We start from the raw sequence: 22,097 nt of genomic DNA, 5'->3' as shown, positions 1-22,097 counted from the left end.
ATCTTCTCTTAAGAGCTACTGCGTTTTACTTCTGTCATAATTCACTGATTTCATTTGTTTGTGAACTAAAATCTTGTCTCAACTAGACCCAGGATAGCTTAATCATTAAAGGCCTACTGAAACCCACTACTACCGACCACACAGTCTGATAGTTTATACATCAATGATGAAATCTTAACATTGCAACACATGCCAATACGGCCGGGTTAACTTATAAAGTGCAATTTTAAATTTCCCGGGAAACCTCCGCTTGAAAACGTCTATGTATGATGAAGTATGCGCGTGACGTCACGACGGCAACGGAAGTATTCGGACCCAATGTGTCACCATACAAACTGCTCTGTTTTCATCGAAAAATTCCACAGTATTCTGGACATCTGTGTTGGTGAATCTTTTGCAATTTGTTTAATGGACAATGGAGACTGCAAAGAAGAAAGTTGTAGGTGCGATCTGTGTAACCAGGAGGTTGTGTTGTGTTTGAGCTGGATAGCAGACGCGCTACCGTGAGTACAGCTTTGGCTTCCAAACATTTGATCGCTTGCCCGTACGTGCGTGTCGCTATGTGCATGTCACGTACGTAACTTTGGGGAAATATGTTTCTTGCCGACTCTGATGGCGGCCGGGGTGTCGTCGAAAGCTACAACGCCCGCCGCCGCTTCGTAGCTAAGTTAGCTTCAATTTTTAAGCTTCGCCAAGCTGGAAATTATTAACCGTGTATTTACATGTCCATGGTTTAATAGTATTGTTGATCTTCTGTCTATCCTTCCAGTCAGGGTTTTTTAAAATTTTGTTTCTATCTGCATTTGAGCCTGATGCTATCACGTTAGCTCCGTAGCTAAAGAGCTTCACCGATGTATTGTCGTGGAGATAAAAGTCACTGTGAATGTCCATTTTGCGTTCTCGACTCTCATTTTCAAGAGGATATAGTATCCGAGGTGGTTTAAAATACAAATCCGTGATCCACAATAGAAAAAGGAGAGAGTGTGGAATCCAATGAGCCCTTGTACCTAAGTTACGTTCAGAGCGAAAAAAGATACACCCTGCACTACACTCTAGTCCTTCACTCTCACGTTCCTCATCCACAAATATTTCATCCTCGCTCAAATTAATGGGGTAATCGTCGCTTTCTCGGTCCGAATCTCTCTTGCTCCATTGTAAACAACGGGGAATTGTGAGGAATCCTTCCTCCTGTGACGTCACGCTACTTCCGGTATAGGCAAGGCTTTTCTTTATCAGCGACCAAAAGTTGCGAACTTTATCGTCGTTGTTCTATACTAAATCCTTTCAGCAAAAATATGGCAATATAGCGAAATGATCAAGTATGACACATAGAATGGATCTGCTATTCCCGTTTAAATAAAAAAAAAATCATTTCAGTAGGCCTTTAAGACCGTTGCCTCTCAGTCAGTAATACTGGGTTCAAATCCATAACTTGGAAGCTCTAGCTTTTTGTTTCACCTCTATCATAGTTTAATGATTCCATTTGTAAATGAGCAAAAATCATGTCTTGATGGGACCTAGCATAGCTCAATGGTAAACACTATGGGCTCCCAATACAGGGGTACTGGCTTTAAAAACCAATTGGTTTATATGTAGCTTAGGTTCAAAATTTTGTTTCACCTCAATAGTAGTTTACTACGACAGGTGTCATGATTACATTAGTGAATGAGCCAGACTCCACTTATAACAAGACCGAGGTCATCATTGGTTAAGACTGCTGCCTCTCAGGCAGTACTACCGGGTTCAAATCCATAAGTTAAATTTAAAGTACCAATGATTGTCAAACACACTAGGTGTGGTGAAATTTGTCCTCTGCATTTTACCCATCCCCTTGTTCACCCCCTAGGAGGTGAGGGGAGCAGTGGGCAGCAGAGGTGCCGCGCCCAGGATTAAATTCTGGTGATTTAACCCCCAATTCCAACCCTTGATGCTGAGTGCCAAGCAGGGAGGTAATGGTTCCCATTTTTTTTTAGTCTTTGGTATGACTCGGCCGGGGTTTGAACTCACAACCTACCGATCTCAGGGCGGACACTCTAACCACTAGGCCACTGAGTAGTAACTTGAAAGATCTTGTTTTTTTGGTTCACCGCTATCATAGTTTACTGATTGCATTTGTATAGTATTATAATTTAGGCTCTACAAGACCCAGGATAGCTCAATAGTTAAGACTGCTGCCTTTCACTCAATACTAATGGGTTCAAATCCATAACTTGGAAACTCTTGTTTTTTGTTTCACCTCTATCATTTTCACCAATTACATTTGTATATGAGCGAAAAAACATCCCTGATGGGACCCAGGATAGCTCAATGGTCAACACTGTGGGCTCCTGCTACAGGGGTTGGGGGTTCAAACCCCATACAAGTATAAGTAATTGTGGGGTGATTCATCTCTCCCATCCAGAGTAATGTTATGTGCTAGTTGCTTGATTAACATATACGGTAGTTGAAAAATTAAGTAAATGGTAACGATAATAATAATCAAAAATAAATAGTCAATGATGACACCTCAAGGGTTACCTGTGAGTGTGTGTGTGAGAGTGAGTGTATGTAATTCCTGAGGTGGGTGGGAATAGGAGTAGAAAGTTAATGATAAAGAGCGTTGCCCATTGACCTCTCCTGGGTACGATTAAAATAAGATAGGTTAATTGGAATAAAAAAAGGTAATTAAATAACTATTTTATTTATGTTAACATTACATAGAAGAGGTGACAGCCACAATATATGTCACCTTGATGCCTCCAGCCATAGTTTCGTAAATTACATTTCATCCCAACCAGGATTTGAACCCACCACCCTTTATTCCAAGTCAACAGTCTTAACCACTGGGCCATCCTGGTTCTTGCCTAGAGCAGATTTTGTTCCATGCACAAATGTAATCGAGGACTCCTGGCACAGTAAAGTATGATGGCGGTGGGACAAAACACTGCCAATCACAGTGGGATTAGAACCCAGCTCCCTTCAATCTAAGTCAACCCTCTTAACCACTGAGCTATCCTGGCTCTTGTGAACTTTGGATTTTGTTCCATACACAAATGCAATCGAGGACTTGTGGCTCAGTAAAGTATGATGGAGGTGGAACAAAATACTGCCAACCACAGTGGGATTCAAACCCAGCACCCTTCAATCTGAGTCAACAGTCTTTACCACTGGGCTATCCTGGGTCCTTGTGAAGGGCGTATTTTTTTCCGTACATAAATGTAATCAAGTACTTCTGGCTCAGTAAAGTATGATGGAGGTGGAATAAAATACTATCAACCAGAGTGGGATTCGAACCCAGCACCCTAAATTCCAGGTCAACAGTCTTAACCACTGGGCTATCCTGGGTCTTGCGAAGTGAAGATTTTGTTGCATACTTAAAGGTAATCGAGGACTTCTGTCTCAGTAAAGTATGATGGAGGTGGAATAAAATACTTTTAACCAGAATGGGATATGAACCAAGCACCCTACTTTCCAAGTCAACAGTCTTATCTACTGAGCTATCCTGGGTCTTGTGAAGGGCATATTTTGTTCAATACATAAATGTAATTGAGGACTCGTGTTCCAATAAGGTAGGATGGAGGTGGAATAAAATACTGTCACCCAGAATGGGACTTGAACCCAGCACCCTACTTTCCAAGTCAACAGTCTTAACCACTGGGCTGTCCTGGGTTTTGTGAAGAGAAGACTTTGTTCCATACACAAATGTAATCGAGGACTTCTGTCTCAATAAAGTATGTTGAAGGTTGAACAAAATACTGCCAACCACAGTTGGATTCGAATGGAGCAGTCTTCAATCCGTGTCAACAGTCTTAACCACTGGGCCATCTTGGGTCTGGTGAAGACTATATTTTGTTCCATACACAAATGTCTCAATAAAGTATGATTGAGGTGAAAGAAAACAGAGTGGGTTTCACACCCAGCACTTTACTTTTCAAGTCAACAGTCTTAACCACCAGGATATCCTGGATCTTGTGAAGTATTTATTTTGTTCCAAACACAAATGGAATCAAAGACATCATGCTCAGTAAAGTGTGATGGAGGTGGAAAAAAATACCTCCATCCAGAGTGGGATTCAAACGCAGCACACTTGATTCCAAGTCAACAGTCTTAACCACTGCGCTATCCTGGCTCTTGTGAAGGAGGAGTGTTTCAGAGAGTGTGTGGGTGTAGTTCCTGAGCTGGGCGCTAATAGTAGTACAACATTAATATTTGAGGGCGTTGACCACTGAGTTTTCCTGGGTTAAAAAGTAAAATAGGTTAATTGTAATTGGATAATAAAAAAAAGACATAAAAATAATCAAATGTTAGCTAATATATGCTACACCATCTGAACAAAACATCCCCATTTTAGCTGTGTGTAATAGCTGACAAATCACTGTTTAATCTAATCTAATATATTCTAATAATATTTGTCATTATTAATGAGGCAACACGGGGGTACAGTGGTTGGCATGTGTGCCTCGCAGCGAGAAGGTCCTGGGTTTGGATTATGTGTGGAGTTTGCATGTTTTCCCTGTAACGTACCAAAGCTCCAGAGTTGTGTTTCACGCCGCCAGCCCAATTTTAGTTAACATGCGAATATTAGCTTGCTAGCATGCTAACTTTTTAGCTAGTTTTTCAACCGTTTACCCCAGAGTCATATGACTTGCTAACTGTTAGCATGCCATTTTTAGCATGCCAGCAAGCTTACTTTGAATTGTTAACTTTTTCAGCTAATTTTACACTTTTTTCTCCACTTCCGCAGCCATACATACCCCTTTAGAGTCATATAACTTGGTATGTGAAACATGCTAGCTTTTAGCATGCCAACATTAGCTTACATGCTACGTGTTAGCATTTTAATGTTAGGATGCTAATGTTTTAGGCTAGCTCTGTAGCTCATTTTGTACGGTTATATCTAAAACTCACGGATTCGGTCACTCGGCACCATCTTAAAAGTACGCCGGCTTCCAGCGACCCCCGGCCAGAGGTCCAGGGCACACATAGCAGGCCCATCAAAATTTCCACTGGAATTTTCTAGTGAATTATTCTAACTGCCCTTTTTTGTAACATGGTTAGTGAATGAAGTAGGGTTGTACGGTATACCGTTATTGGTATAATACAGCGATACTGATTAATCATATTCGGTACTACACCGCCTCTAAAAAGTACCGGTCCGCCCACCCCCAAGCCCCCGTCGTCGTGCGTCGTGTCATTGTTGGTTTTACGAGCAGATGCCACCTCATCACAGGGCCAACACAGATAAACAGACAACATTCACACACTAGGGCCAATTTAGTGTTGCCAATCAACCTATCCCCAGGTGCATGTCTTTGGAGGTGGGAGGAAGCCGGAGTACCCGGAGGGAACCCACGCAGTCACGGGGAAAACATGCAAACTCCACACAGAAAGACCCAGAGCCCGGGGATGGAACCCACCACCGTGCTGCATATATATACTGTATATATATATATATATATATATATATATATATATATATATATATATATATATATATATATATATATACTGTATATATAAATATGATATGTTACTGTTAAGTTGTGCAAATGCTATCCTTCTTTGTCGGGAAATTGTTGGTAGATTATGGACTGATGTGTCTATCCCTTGTGGACGCTGTCTCTGCTCCACACTGTTAAATGCAACATTTCTGGGTGTTATATGACATCATTGTGTGAATGCCTAATTCAATTAATCTATTTATTATTCTTCTGTAGCGTTTTTTTTGTCCACCTCTTAACTCCCAAATCAGTCATCCGATTAATCCCATTCAAGCGGGCCCATTGAAACGTTCTCCAACATTACCGGGCATTAAGAGTAAGCGATGGCAGCCACCTTTGTATTTCAGTAAATAGTCCCTTTTGTCGCTCATTTACATTATATTGGTAATAATTCCTTCATATATTAAAGGTTGGATTTACTTCTGCTTATGTGCGACCTCACATTGAAGTGATCTTCTATTAGCAGCAACCTAGACATGACATGCTGACCATTCTACAAAGTTTAGCACTAGTTGTAGCACTAGGGACGGCGTGGCGAAGTTGATAGAGTGGCTGTGCCAGCAATCGGAGTGTTGCTGGTTACTGGGGTTCAATTCCCACCTTCTACCTTCCTAGTCATGTCTGTTGTGTCCTTGGGCAAGACACCTCACCCTTTGCCTCTGATGGCTGCTGGTTAGCGCCTTGCATGGCAGCTCCCGCCATCAGTGTGTGAATGTGTGTGTGAATGGGTAAATGTGGAAATACTGTCAAAGCACTTTGAGTACCTTGAAGGTAGGAAAGTGCTATACAAGTACAACCCATTTATCATTGTCAGCATTGATACTGGGACCTTTATATTTCCCCTATCAATGTAAGTAATGGTTTCCACTTTGTTTATTTCAAATGTTAGCCTGTATGTGAGTTAAAGTTTCATACAATCGGGTAACATATTTCATTGTAAAAAAATGTTGATATATCCTCAAAATTAGCGAAAACGTAGTATTGTGGCAGCAAAGAACTCTGGGTAATTAGATGTCATTTTCAACGCTGCCTTTAAAATCCCAAGTTGGACATCACTTTGACAGCTTGGCAGTTTGGCTGAGAGGATTACACACATTCCTTTCATCCCACTGACGTAGGTGCAGAGACCAATAAAATATTTCTTTAAAAACATGTTACATCTATGAGTCGTATAAATAAATAAGTGAATCATTTTATTGTAAAGAAAAAAAACAAGCGCAGTGCACAGTTGTTAGCATGATCAACAGTCAAGCAGTACAACCCGGTTTAAATCCCCGAAAGCATGTACCAACCCACGAGTGTTACTTTAGGAAGTTCATTCTGAGATGCATACTTCCTTGGCTAATTTTGCAGCCAGTCTCGTAGTTTTAATTCCAAATATTATAACATACATGTTTTTCCTTTCTAAATTCATAGTATGTTGCAGTACAGTTTCCTATCTTCAACATTCAAATTGTTCCTACAACCACAATATTTATATTCAAACCATTTCACGGTTAAACCGTTTCCACCATTCGTCAATATTCAAACTATTCCTACTGTAAATTCATACATATTTGTAGAATCATTCTACATTCCCTCTGCATTTCAGTTCGGCTAAAGCCTATGTGTCAAAGTCAAAGCCCGATATAATAATGATATTTGATTAGTATTAGAACCAGCCCGCAGGCCACACACACTGCTGTTTTGCACGCACCAATACTCCATCCAAAGGCATGTCTCGCACCAGCAAAGTAAGACATGCTTTTGGAACTCTCCGACCTGTATGGCTCTCTTCCCAGCTCTCCAGAAACACCAAAATCAGAATCTTCAATACAAATGTAAAATCTGTCCTTCTTTATGGCTGTGAAATTGGAAAACCACCAAATCAATCATCAATAAACTACAAGTGTTTATTAACAACTGTCTCAGGTACATACTGAGGATATGGTGGCTCAACAAGATATCAAATGTAGACCTGTTGAGACCCATGAACCAAGAGCAAATTCAAAATGCATCAAAAGCAGAAAGTGGGGATGGATCGGCCATACACTTAGGAAGGATCCGAGAAACATAGCAAGACAAGCCCTGGACTATAACCCTTAGGGCAAGAGGAAGCCAGGGAGACCAAAACTCAACTGGAGGCGGTCCACGCTTGATGAACTGACCAAGATGGGGATCTCCTGGCAAGAAGCGAAGACCATCGCGCAGAAGAGAGTGAGGTGCAGATCCATGGTAGACGCCCTATGCTCCCAAGGGGGCCAAGAGGATTCAAGAAAGAAAACAATACTCCATCAGTGTATGCGCTAGGAATTTTCAAAACGGGGTCCCAGGGACCCCATCAAGTCATAAAAATGGGGTCCCACAGTACATTTTTGGGGTCCCACTTTTTTGGAACCATTTTGAAAACAAATGGTAAATGTATGCATTATCTCCAAAAAAAAAATCATAAATGACACACAAAAATAATCATCCCTTTGCCTTTTAAAAAACAGGGTTCAACTTGTACGAATCCCGACCAAAATGAAAGGTGTAAATCTCGCGCCATGCCGAACCCGTATCCGCAGCAGGTCTCCAAGGCGAACGGCCTCTGGATCTTCGTACATGTTGACGTACAATTAAAAACATTCCTCTTTTTTTGTAATCAAACAAAATAAGGGGGGGGGGGGGGGATTCAAGTATTTCTTATATATATACATATATACTGTATATATAAATAAAAGAAATACTTGACTTTCAGTGAATTCTAGCTATATATATATATATATATATATAAATAAAAGAAATACTTGCATTTCAGTGTTCATTTATTTACACATACTGTATATACACACATAAAAGTCTGATCTACAAAATTTGCAGGCAGCATTAACCTTCCCCTTCGAGCTGTCCTGGATGAACTGAAATTATTTTTTCCCAATCATTTTGGAACTTGCAAGCGTACTTCTTTTTACTCGTCGTCGCCATGTATCTTCTTTGTTCTTCTGCTTCGTCTCTGTTATGTTTTTGGACATTACTACTTGCCGTAGTTTTGAAGCAATGCATGATGGGAACCATGATGTAGTGTGTCAGTGTATTAACGTGCCGGCTGGAATAAACACACGCTGAAAAATAGCTCCGTGCCTGCCTACTTTATGGGTTATAGATAAACCTATGGATAACGGAGACATATATAAAAGTCTCTTTTTCCGGTGAGAGAGGACGCTAAAGGCAGTGCATTTTAAGGCACGCCCCCAATTTTGTTAACCGGGTGGAAATCGGGAGAAATTCGGAAGAATGGTTGCCCCGGGAGATTTTCGGGAGGGGCACTGAAATTCGTGAGTCTCCCGGGAAAATCGGGAGGGTTGGCAAGTATGCTTTTGATGCTTATAGCAAGTTTACTCCTTTTGGAGATATATCAAAGTAGTCATAAACGTTACTTAATTCATTAAAAAAAATAATGTAAATGTATTCAGTTATAAACATTCATTCACTTTCTTCTTTCCTTCATGGATCTAAACTTTACAGCTGCCGGTATTTTTTTTCTATATTTTTATTGCAATATTTTTAGAATGTGTTTGTTCTATTTTTGGCCAAAGTAAGACAAAGAAACAATCTGAAGTTGTCTTTAGTTTTTAATTTTAATGCCATGATTGTGCACAGATTTTCCTCCATGCGGCCCCTGAGCTAAAATGAGTTTGACACACTTTTTCACACACAATTTCTACTGAAATTGAGTGGATGTGTGCCTGTATGAAGGGTCTGCGTGAGCAAAGTATGACTGTCAAATGTGATTTTAACTGTAAAATCCAATACAATATTTTTGCAAAAAAAAAAAAATGTTCTGTTTATAGTTGTGTCAAACGATTATATTTTTAATGCAGATTAATCACACTTTTGAATTAGAATTTTTCATGATCAATCACAGTAAATTAATTACTATCATAATGTAAATTAACTTTAAGAAATACCCTAATATTTGGACAAAAATGCAATGTCAGAATGTCCCAAATATCACTTTGTTTTATGTTTTACTTGATTGCACGTCGTTTATCAGATCAAAAGTAGCTGACAGGATGATCTACCACCCACCAAACATTCTTTCCCATTGATATATCTGCACTGGGATCAAGGTGGTTGAAGGGTTTTGCCCAAGGACTAGAATGGCGGAAACTGGAATCTAATCTGAAACCCTCAAGTTGATGGCATGGTTGCTCTACCATCTGAGCCGTGCTGTATTTATAAAAAAGTCTGCCAAATCAAAACTGCTCTCGACATAGAAGACACATGATTGTGGCAGACATGTGATCACTTTTGCTACAGTATAGTCTGTCTAAATGCTACTTTTCATTTTCATTGGTGTTTTTCAACAAGACAGTAGCTGACATTTTGTTCATTATTTCTACTGTTTATATTTTGACATTGAATAGTTGAACCATTTTGAAACATAAACAACATGACTGCAAGGTACCGTATTTTTCGGACTATAAGTCGCAGGTTTTTTTTCATAGTTTGGCCGGGGGTGCGACTTATACTCAGGAGCGACTTATGTGTGAAATTATTAACACATTACCGTAAAATATCAAATAATATTATTTAGCTCATTCACGTAAGAGACTAGACGTATAAGATTTCATGGGATTTAGCGGTTAGTAGTGACAGATTGTTTGGTAAACGTATAGCATGTTGTATATGTTAGTTATTTGAATGACTCTTACCATAATATGTTGCTTTAACATACCAGGCACGTTCTCAGTTGGTTATTTATGCGTCATATAACGTACACTTATTCAGCCTGTTGTTCACTATTCTTTATTTATTTTAAATTGCCTTTCAAATGTCTATTCTTGGTGTTGGGTTTTATCAAATACATTTCCCCCAAAAATGCGACTTATACTGCAGTGCGACTTATATATGTTTTTTTCCTTATTTATTATGCATTTTTTCGGCCGGTGCGACTTATACTCCGGAGCGGCTTATACTCAGAAAAATACGGTATTTGCTATTTCATGCCATAAATCACAGTTGTCAAACTCAAGGCCCGGGGGCCAAATCTGGCCCGCCACATTATTTTATGTGGCCCGCGAAAGCCTGGAAATAATTTGCGTTAATAAAATGTTTAATCCTTTCTTACTAAATACATTTGTTCTGTCCCTTTTGACATTAAAACCATGTACTGCATGCAATTGCATATATTTTAAAATTCAATATTATCAAAATGGAGTTCAAAGTGGAGGAGTTCAAGTACCTCGGAGTCTTGTTCACGAGTGAGGGAAGAGTGGATCGTGAGGTCGACAGGCGGCATCTTCAGTAAAGCAGACGCTGTATCGATCCGTTGCGGTGAAGTAGGAGCTGAGCCGGAAGGTTCTTGTGAAGAAGGAGCTGAGCCGGAAGGCAAAGCTCTCAATTTACCGGTCGATCTACGTTCCCATCCTCACCTATGGTCATGAGCTTTGGGTTATGACCGAAAGGACAAGATCACGGGTACAAGCGGCCGAAATGAGTTTCCTCAAAGTAAAACTGCTGCTCCTCCACATCGAGAGGAGCTAGATGATGTGGTTCGGGCATCTGGTCAGGATGCCACCCGAACGCCTCCCTAGGGAGGTGTTTAGGGCATGTCCGACAGGTAGGAGGCCACGGGGAAGACCCAGGACACGTTGGGAAGACTATGTCTCCCGGCTCACCTGGGAACGCCTCAGGATCCCCCGGGAGGAGCTGGACAAAGTGGCTGGGGAGAGGGAAGTCTGGCCTTCCCTGCTTAAGACCTCGGATAAGCGGAAAAAGATGAATGCATGGATGGATGGATATTATCAAAATCAAAATATGATATTATGTATTAAAAAAATATTTTTTGTTAAAATAAAGATAAATACTGTACTTAAATATCTGCTTGACTTATGATTTCAAAACAAATAATAAAATTGTAGACTGTAAAATTGACAATAGATTTTATGGTTAAATTCCGCCAACTGAGTTTTTTACCGTGAAATCAACTTTTGTACTGTTTTTTTCCATTTTCAGTAAGACACTAAAACATTTAAAAAAAACACCAAAAAAACCCATTAAAACAACAAGATTTTACGGTTAAAAAAAAACAACAACTGACAGCTCTGTTGCTTGAATGTTACCACTAAAAACAGCTGTATTGTTTTTCCAGTCCTTTCCATTATTAAAATGTTTGTATATGCTGTAAAAACCCCACTGCTTTTACTGTAACATTCTGGTGACTGAGAAAGTAAAAATTTAATTTATTTTTTTGCAGCTTATTGTTAAAAATATATATTGTTAATGTATTATATATATAGGTATATATACATCCATCCATTTATTTTCTACCGCTTGTCCTTTTCGGGGTCGCGGGGGGTGCTGGTGCCTATCTCAGCATGTATATTTAAAGGCCTACTGAAAGCCACTACTACCGACCACGTAGTCTGATAGTTTATATATCAATGATGAAATCTTAACATTGCAACACATGCCAATACGGCCGGGTTAACTTATAAAGTGACATTTTAAATCTCCCGGGAAATATCCGGCTGAAACGTCGCGGTATGATGACGTATGCGCGTGACGAATTCAGAGTAACGGAAGTTATGGTACCCCGTAGAATCCTATACAAAAAGCTCTGTTTTCATTTCATAATTCCACAGTATTCTGGACAACTTTTGCAATTTTTTTAATGAACAATGAAGGCTGCAAAGAAGACAGTTGTAGGTGGGATCAGTGTAGCAACACAACCAGGAGGACTTTGTTGGAGCGCTAGCCGCGCTAGCTGCGCTAGCCGCCGACCTCACCTTGACTTCCTACGTCTCCGGGCCGCCAAACGCATCGGGTGAAGTCCTTCGTCCTTCTGCCGATCGCTGGAACGCAGGTGAGCACGGGTGTTGATGAGCAAATGAGGGCTGGCTGGCGTAGGTGGAGAGCTAATGTTTTTAGCATAGCTCTGTGCAGTCTGGTTGCTAAGTTAGCTTCAATGGCGTCGTTAGCACAGCATTGTTAACCTTCGCCAGCCTGGAAAGCATTAACCGTGTATTTACATGTCCACGGTTTAATAGTATTGTTGATTTTCTATCTATCCTTCGAGTCAGGGGTTTATTTCTTTTGTTTCTATATGCAGTTAACGCAAGATGTTATCACGTTAGCTCGTAGCTAAAGCATTTCGCCGATGTATTGTCTTGGAGATAATAGTCACTTTAAATGTCCATTTCGCGTGCTCGACTCTCATTTTCAAGAGGATATAGTATCCGAGGTGGTTTAACATACAAATCCGTGATCCACAATAGAAAAAGGAGAGTGTGGAATCCAATGAGCCAGCTTGTACCTAAGTTACGGTCAGAGCGAAAAAAGATACGTCCATCACTGCCTCTCAAGTCCTTCACTGTAACGTTCCTCATCTACGAATCTTTCATCCTCGCTCAAATTAATGGGGTAATCGTCACTTTCTCGGTCCGAATCTCTCTCGCTCCATTGTAAACAACGGGGAATTGTGAGGAATACTAGCTCCTGTGACGTCACGCTAATTCCGGTACAGGCAAGGCTTTTTTTTATCAGCGAGCAAAAGTTGCGAACTTTATCGTCGATTTTCTCTACTAAATCCTTTCAGCAAAAATATGGCAATATCGCGAAATGATCAAGTATGACACATAGAATGGATCTGCTATTCCCGTTTAAATAAATAAAAATCATTTCAGTAGGCCTTTAAAGGCCTCGGATACTATATCCTCTTGAAAATGAGAGTCGAGAACGCGAAATGGACATTCAGTGCCTTTTATCTCCACGACAATACATCGGTGACACACTTAGCTACTGAGCTAACGTGCTAGCATCATTCTCAAATGAAGATAGAAACAAAATAAATAAACCCCTGACTGGAAGGATAGACAGAAGACCAACAATAATATTAAACCATGTACATGTAACTACACGGTTAAAAATTCTCAGCCTGGTAAGGCTTAACTATGCTGTTGCTAACGACGCTAAGGCTAATTTAGCAACTTAGCAACCGGACCTCACAGAACTATGATAAAACATTAGCGCTCCACCTACGCCAGCCAGCCCTCATCTTCCCATCAACAGCCGTGCTCACCTGCGTTCCAGCGATCAACGGCGCGACGAAGGACTTCATCCGTGGGTTTGGCAGCAAGCATCGGCTAGGCGTCAGGGTAAGTAGTCCTTGTTGTGTTGCTGTAAGTATTGTAATGCCCCGCAGTGGAGAAGGAGTCACACAGACGAGGATGCGCTGCTCAATCGCTTTATTAACTAGCGGTAACTGGTTGTAGTTCAAAAAGTAACGCACACACATACACGAGCTGCTGTTAGCCAAAACTCACGCTCACACACACTCAAGTTCTCCGCCAACTCACTCGCGCATGCGCATTCCCCAAACCCTTAAAGACACAGTACACTAATGCAAATATCACAGATATTACAGTATTGTACTTAGCCGCTAAGACACCGATCGATCCCACCTACAACGTTCTTCTTTGCAGTCTCCATTGTTCATTAAACAAATTGCAAAAGATTCACCAACACAGATGTCCAGAATACTGTGGAATTTTGTCGAAGAAAACAAGAGGCTTTTCTATCGGGTCCGATGGGGTCCAACCACTTCCGTTGCTTTTGTGACGTCACGCGCATAAATCATATCCAAAGGAGTTTTTCAACCGGAAGTGTGGCGGGAATTTTAAAATGTCACTTTATAAGTTAACCCGGCCGTATTGGCATGTGTTGCAATGTTAAGATTTCATCATTGATATATCAACTATCAGACTGCGTGGTCGGTAGTAGTGGGTTTCAGTAGGCCTTTAAATATTACTCATTGTTAAAAACGGCCCTCTGAGGGCAACCATAACTGCGATGTGGCCCTCAATGAAAATTAGTTTGACACCGCTGCTATAAACCAAAAATGGCTATTCAGATAAAGGAAGTTAGCTAATAGAATAAACATTGTTTGTACTCTTTATGATGTTTGCATTTGGAGCAGTTAGAAGTGGTGCCCTGGTGCCCCCCCACCACTGGACCTTAAAGGCCTACTGAAATGAAATTGTTTTATTTAAACGGGGATAGCAGATCCATTCTATGTGTCATACTTGATCATTTCGCGATATTGCCATATTTTGGCTGAAAGGATTTAGTAGAGAACATCGACGATAAAGTTCCCAACTTTTGGTCGCTGATAAAAAAAACCTTGCCTGTACCGGAAGTAGCGTGACGTCACCGGAGGAAGGGCTCCTCACATTTCCCCATTGTTTACACCAGCAGCGAGAGCGATTCGGACCGAGAAAGCGACGATTACCCCATTAATTTGAGCGAGGATGAAAGATTCGTGGATGAGGAAAGTGAGAGTGAAGGACTACAGTGCAGTGCAGGACGTATCTTTTTTCGCTCTGACTGTAACTTAGGTACAAGGGTTCCTTGGATTCCACACTCTCTCCTTTTTCTATTGTGGATCACGGATTTGTATTTTAAACCACCTCGGATACTATATCCTCTTGAAAATGAGAGTCGAGAACGCGAAATGGACATTCACAGTGACTTTTATCTCCAAGCAATCAGTGGCGTGCCGTCACTAGAGGCAGGGGAGGCACGGCCTCACCTGCCATCATGGAAAGAAAAAAAAAGTAAAAAGAAAAAAAATTAATTAAATTGTTATATGTATCCAGTGATTATACTAAAGTTATTTTCCATTTAACTTCACCAGTTTTAGATTATTTTTATTATTATTTTCACATTTGCCGTTCAAATACTGAGAAGAGACGGTGCGGTGATCAGCAGCCAGTTGAGGCACGTCACTGATTTGTGCCTCAACATGGATTGTGCACAATGACTCGGCTAACTGCTGGCCTGCTGTGCAGTGAGATCGTATTGCTATATGAATTATATTATACATTTCCATAGTTTAGTTAGCTGAGGTATATAATGTACAGTGTATTTTGTCAACAACTGTATGTGTGTAACGTATTTCTTGTGCTGAGCGATCATAAAACTGGAGGCTCGTCTCATAACCCCGCCTCCTGGTGCCAAGCATCCCCGCCGCAGAATGCACCTCCCGACGGGAGCGCCACACCAACCAAAGCCCACACCCAAACCCTCCACGTGCAAGACCGAATCCACCCAAAAAAAGTCACTTAACAAGAAGCCAAAAAGTGCAAAAACAACAATGCTCGCACGGCGCGCCGGAGGAGCCGTGAACAGGGACACAACATTAGGTACACCTGCAGACTGCTGCGCAGATTTCATATTTCATTCATTCACGACTCTTCCAACACGAACACCACTGCTCCCGCACTTATAAGTAAAGGTAAGACCATAATAACGTTTTTTTTAATTAAATGTGCTTTTTTGTGTGCTACAGTTTGTAAGTGTAAAGTTAAAGTACCAATGATTGTCACACACACACTACACTGTAAAAAAAAAAAAGTTGAGAAAACGCAAATTTTCAAGGCAACCTGATGCAACAAGATTTTTGCGTTTTCTCAACTTTTGACTACTGCTGGCCAGACACTGTTTTGGTAGTTAAACAAAGTGAAACCTTATTTCTGAGTCTGACTAACTTAAAAACTATAATTATTTTTTACAGTGTACCAAAACAGTGTCTGGTTAGCAGTAGTCAAAAGTTGAGAAAACGCAAAAATCTTGTTGCATAATGTTGCCTTGAAAATTTGCGTTTTCTCAAATGTCTTTTTTTTTTACAGTGTAGGTGTGGTGAAATTTGTCCTCTGCATTTGACCCATCCCCTTGTTCACCCCCTGGGAGGTGAGGGGAGCAGTGGGCAGCAGCGGCGCCGTGCCTGGGAATAATTTTTGGTGATTTAACCCCCAATTCCAACCCTTGATGCTGAGTGCCAAGCAGGGAAGAATGCTGGTATGAGCTTTTAAACATAACCTGTTAACTGCTGCCAATCAAATGGTGAATAAGATACTCTTTAGGGTTCATATGTTTGTAAATCTGACTGTGATGAAGTCAGTGCCTCACCTGACATGAACCTCACCGCACGCCACTGACGACAATACATCGGCGAAGCTCTTTAGCTACTGAGCTAATGTGATAGCATCGGGCTCAAATGCAGATAGAAACTAAATAAATAAATCCCTGACTGGAAGGATAGACAGAAGATCAACAATACTATTAAACCATGGACATGTAAATACACGGTTAATAATTCCCAGCTTGGCGAAGCTTAACAATGCTGTTGCTAACGACGCCATTGAAGATAACTTAGCAACGGGACCTCACAGAGCTATGATAAAAACATTAGCGCTCCCCCTACGCCAGCCAGCCCTCATCTGCTCATCAACACCCGTGCTCACCTGCGTTCCAGCGATCGACGGAAGGACGAAGGACTTCACCCGATCATCCGTGCGGTCGGCGGCTAGCGTCAGCTATCCAACTCAAAGTCCTCCTGGTTGTGTTGCTACAGCCAGCCGCTAATACACCGATCCCACCTACAACTTTCTTCTTTGTAGTCTTCATTGTTCATTAAACAAATTGCAAAAGATTCACCAACACAGATGTCCAGAATACTGTGGAATTTTGTGATGAAAACAGAGCTTTTTTGTATTGGATTCAATGGGGTACCAATACTTCCGTTTAACTAGTGACGTCACGCGCATACGTTATCATATATAGACGTTTTCAACCAGAAGTTTAGCGGGGAATTTAAAATTGCACTTTATAAGTTAACCCGGCCGTATTGGCATGTGTTGCAATGTTAAGATTTCATCATTGATATATAAACTATCAGACAGCGTGGTTGGTAGTAGTGGGTTTCAGTAGGCCTTTAACACTTATTTTCAGTCTTTTTCATTAAGTTCAAATCACATGCCTGCAAGATGCAGATGGACGTCAGGAAGCAGTGTGCAGGTAAGAAAGATGATTTAATACAATAATCAAGCCAAAATACGAAAATACAAAGCTTTTTAACAACAAAAGGAGCAAGAAGCAAGTAGAATCAACGCAACTGTCGCGAATAAGTATGCCAGGCAGAGTGTGGCGCTAGGCAGGAATAAATAGCTCTATGGTTAGTGACCGGGAGCAGGTGAGCGCCCCGATCACTAACCAGAGGCCGGTGACAATAATCAGCACCATGGCAACAAAGAAAACAAACAGGGGTGCTGAAACAGAACTAATCACCACTTAAAGAAATATCAAACTAAACAAAACATGATCCGGGCAACAGAGCATGACAGTCTTTAGGCCGGTGGGAATCTATCCAATCACATGCAAGGGAGGGGCGGGTGGTAAAGCACGGCGGGAATCCAATAAGAACTACCAGTACCAAAACACGGTGTTAGGATTTTATATAGCTGTAACAATAAACGGTAATAATGATTGTGGCGGCGAAACTCCAGACGGTTAGTAATGCCCTTTGAAATTAAAATGACCTATGAAACTGAGTTTAATGACTGCACTATGATTAAACTGGTGCCAGCTCGCAAGCTTAAATGCTAACATGCAAACAAGAGACATACGACTTTAACCGTTAAAAATAACAAACCCCAATAAATATTCAGTTGTGCACATTGAACCTATAAACTGTGCTCTCTCAGCACGGAATTAGGATGATCAATCTTTCCTTATGGTGTGTTCAAGTCAGTGACGTGCGGTGAGGTTCATGGCTGGTGAGGCACTGACTTCATCACAGTCAGATTTACAAACATATGAACCCTAAAGAGTATCTTACTCACCATTTGATTGGCAGCAGTTAACGGGTTATGTTTAAAAGCTCATACCAGCATTCTTCCCTGCTTGGCACTCAGCATCAAGGGTTGGAATTGGGGGTTAAATCACCAAAAATGATTCCCGGGCGCGGTGCCGCTGCTGCTCACTGCTCCCCTCACCTCCCAGGGGGTGAACAAGGGGATGGGTCAAATGCAGAGGACAAATTTCACCACACCTAGTGTGTGTGTGACAATCATTGGTACTTTAACTTAATTTCAACTTTACACATACAAACTGTAGCACACAAAAAAGCACATTTAATAAAAAAAAAACGTTATTATGGTCTTACCTTTACTTATAAATGAAGTCCATGCGCCGCTGTTGTGCTGGATAATGCACCCCCGCCGTAGAATGCACCCCCTGACGGGAGTGTTATATCAACTAAAGCCCACACTTAAACTTTCCACGTGCTAGATCAGTGGTTCTCAAACTTTTTTTGTCATCCCCACTTTGGACAAGGGGGAGTTTTCAAGCCCCACCTGCCCCCATCGCCCCAACAGAACGCTAATGCCAAGCTTAACATTTTCAAATTTATTGAACATCGAGTAACATCAAGTTGTATACATTCAAACTCAATAACATAAAATAACATCAAGTTCAATAATAAATAAAATAACTGTGCAGCTGTGGTATAACTTGCATCAAGTTCAATAATAAATCAAATAACTTGCATCAAGTTCAATAATAAATCAAATAACTTGCATCAAGTTCAATAATAAATAAAACAAAAGTGTAATAACTTGCATCAAGTTCAATAATAAATCAAATAACTTGCATCAAGTTCAATAATAAATAAAACAAAAGTGTTATAACTTGCATCAAGTTCAATAATAAATCAAAAGTGTTATAACTTGCATCAAATTCAATAATAAATCAAAAAAATTGTTATAACTTGCATCAAGTTCAATAATAAATCAAATAAAAGTGTTATAACTTGCATCAAGTTCAATAATATATAAAATAAAAGTGTTATAACTTGCTTCAAGTTCAATAATAAATCAAATAACTTGATGCATAATAATAAATAAAATAAAAGTGCCACTTTGCAATCTTTGCAAAAAAAAAAGGAGGAGCTATGCATTTTGGCAAGACAGGGCAGGTGAACAGGGGCGCCGCTAGGGATTTTGGGCCCCATGAAAAGAATCTTTACAGGGCCCCCAACACAGCGGCAACATTTTTTGATGCTATTTTACATACAATTATGCATTTTAATGATATTATGAATACAATGGAATTAATTTTGAGTCATTTATTTGCTGCACCACTTATTCTTGAGACTGTAGTAAAATGTATTATATTATGTATTATCATTATTATCATTATTATTATTATTATTATTATTATTATTATTATTTCAACACACACAGCTGCTCACCTCCTTCCTCCTGTGGGGGCACTGTGGCTGATTCAGGGGCAGGGGGACTTGGGGGCTGACAGACAGCTGCTGCTGCTGCTGCTGCTAGTGCACTTGACTCTGTTCAGAATGAGGCATCATTTTGACAGAGGGGAGATCAACTATTATTGAATAAGAACAGCTTGATAAATGTTTGACTGGATTGATTAACTAATAGCAGTAAAATTTAAAAATCCAGAGTTTTCTTGAGCTAACATGGTGAGAAAAGTGAGCTAGCTTATTACTACAGACAGGGACAAAGTTAATATGCATAACTTTCCACCACAACTAACAAACCCACCTTTTTTTGGGAAATATTGGGTGACATATTGTCGACCCTTCAACTCCTTCTCCTCTCTTATTTTATTTTCCTTTCTTTTTTGGCTGCCTGATTTTTGAGGTATACTGCTGTCTCCTCCGCTTTTCCCGCTGTGGCGCTGTCTGTCTGTCTGGGACAAATCGTCGGTGCTCTACCTGCAGCTGATCCAGTAGGACTGAACCATTTTACGTAAATAGAGGGTGGAAGGGAGGGCCCTGCAGGTGTTGATGCTTCCAAAACAAATAAAGGTATTGTTACCAGGACATGGAAAATAAAACATGTGTGATTATATGTTAGTTAATAACTTAGTGTCATTATTTTTTCTGTATTATAATTTCATCATCATTAGGGGCCTCTCTGGGCCCCCCTCCATCATGGGCCCCTAGAATTCTTCTCCTTTACCCCCCCTTTTCGGCGCCCCTGCAAGTGAACATGAGTTTTACAGTACTCCAGCATTAGTGGCTGCAATGAGCCTGTTTTGCACTGCACAGCTTTTCAAATCGGGGTTGCAGGCTTGACACTGCCACTGTTAAAACCTCATTGAGTTCGGGGCTGAGTTGGCTTGACGCGAGTGCTTCCCGGTGAATGACACACAGTGTGTCCAATGCGCATTTGGCGCAACCCTCTTTATTAGAGCCTGCAGCCCGTTTCTTTACCCTGCCATGGTCTGTGCGCCATCAGAGCAAAAGTCCACACAGTTTTCCCATTTAAGGTTGTGTTCTTTGAGAAAACTGTCCATTATCTCGAACAGCTCATCAGCAGTGGCTCTATTTTTTATGTATTTGCAAAACAGCAAATCCTTGCACATTGACTCGCCATTCACAGAGCTTCCACTTAGCCCCGCCCCCATTAGTTACTGTTGCTATGTCTGTCAAACTTGCGCTCCTACCTAGAAATTTAAAGTCTACAGGAAAAATAAGTAATTTACATTTATTTATATAGCGGATTCCACAGACAGAATCACAAAGTGATTTACAGTGTGTATAGAAAATGAAAGCATAGTAAAACAAAAAATCTAAGAATATAATTTAAAAAAAAAAAAAAAGTAAAGTGAAATTTCCTCCCGTTCCTCGCGCCCCACCTGTCATGTCTCTATTCCCCACCAGTGGGGCGCGCCCCACACTTTGAGAAACGCTGTGCTAGATTGAATCTATTTAAACAAGTTATTTAATAAGAAGCCAAAAAGTGAAAAAACAATAATGTTCGTGTTGGAGGAGTTGTGAATGAATGAAATATGAAATCCGTGCTGCAGTCTGCAGGTATACCTAATGTTGTGGCCCAGCAGTCATTTAAAACTCCTCCAACACGGACATTATTGTTGCGCATTATGAGTCCGCAATCCATGTTGAGGCACAACACAGTGACGTGCCTCAACTGGCTGCTGATCACCGCAAGTCTCTTCTCAGTATTTAAACGGAAAATGTGAAAATTCAGCGATTTTGAATAAAAATAATCCAAAACTGGTGAAGTTAAATGGAAAATAAGTTTATAGTATAATCACTGGATACATATAACAATTTAATTAATTTTTTTTCTTTTTACATTTTTTTTCTTTCCATGATGGCAGGTGAGGCCATGGTGAGACTGCACGTCACTGGTCCAAGTACCGCTGAACAGAGTAGGACGGACACAACCGCTGCCAGAAGTGATACATAATTAGAATAGATTTTATTTTGTATGCACTTTTAATTTAAATAAATCTTAAATTGCAATGGTACAATCCAATAGTTACATACAACACTGTGTTGGCCCTGCGATGAGGTGGCAACTTGTCCAGGGTGTACCCCGCCTTCCGCCCGATTGTAGCTGAGATAGGCTCCAGCGCCCCCCGCGACCCCGAAGGGAATAAGCGGTAGAAAATGGATGGACTAAGACTACAACACTTCAGTGAAGAATAGGAAACACAAGACTTGCAAAATAGTGGCTTTTCTAACAGTGTGTTCGAAAATTAATGATTTTTGTTATGTTTAAAAAGCTTTTTGAGCACATTCCCACAACACTGCAATAATAATGATAACCGTGATCATTTTGGTCACAATAGCCGTGATATAAAATTCTTACATTGTTACATCCCTATTCTGTATTGTCACACACATCGTTTCAATATGTCTTCTACACCTGAAAGAAAGAGAGGACATAAGGAAACATTTTACCTTTGAAAGGACAGACAGCGTTACACGTTGTAAACCCCTGTGGCTCCATTTTCTCCGGTAATAATGGCGCTTCA

General features: G+C 40.6%; 1 protein-coding gene across 5 annotated transcripts in view; it reads left to right on the top strand.

Moving 5' to 3' along the window:
- Positions 1 to 22,097, top strand: part of LOC133662258 (NACHT and WD repeat domain-containing protein 2) — a 169,516-nt gene that overhangs the window by 82,309 nt on the left and 65,110 nt on the right. Inside the window, exon 9 of one of the 5 annotated variants that reach the window (XR_009828084.1) lies at positions 1,847 to 1,949. The exons of the other annotated variants lie outside the window; for them this stretch is intronic. The gene's annotated coding sequence lies outside the window, so the exon portion shown is untranslated. The remainder of the gene's footprint in view (positions 1 to 1,846; positions 1,950 to 22,097) is intronic. 5 annotated transcript variants of the gene reach the window in all.

The sequence above is a fragment of the Entelurus aequoreus genome, linkage group LG12 (genome assembly GCF_033978785.1).
Source record: "Entelurus aequoreus isolate RoL-2023_Sb linkage group LG12, RoL_Eaeq_v1.1, whole genome shotgun sequence".
NCBI lineage: Eukaryota > Metazoa > Chordata > Actinopteri > Syngnathiformes > Syngnathidae > Entelurus > Entelurus aequoreus.
The sequence above is the reverse complement of the archived record's forward strand: the minus strand, read 5'-3'. Positions and strand labels throughout refer to the sequence as shown.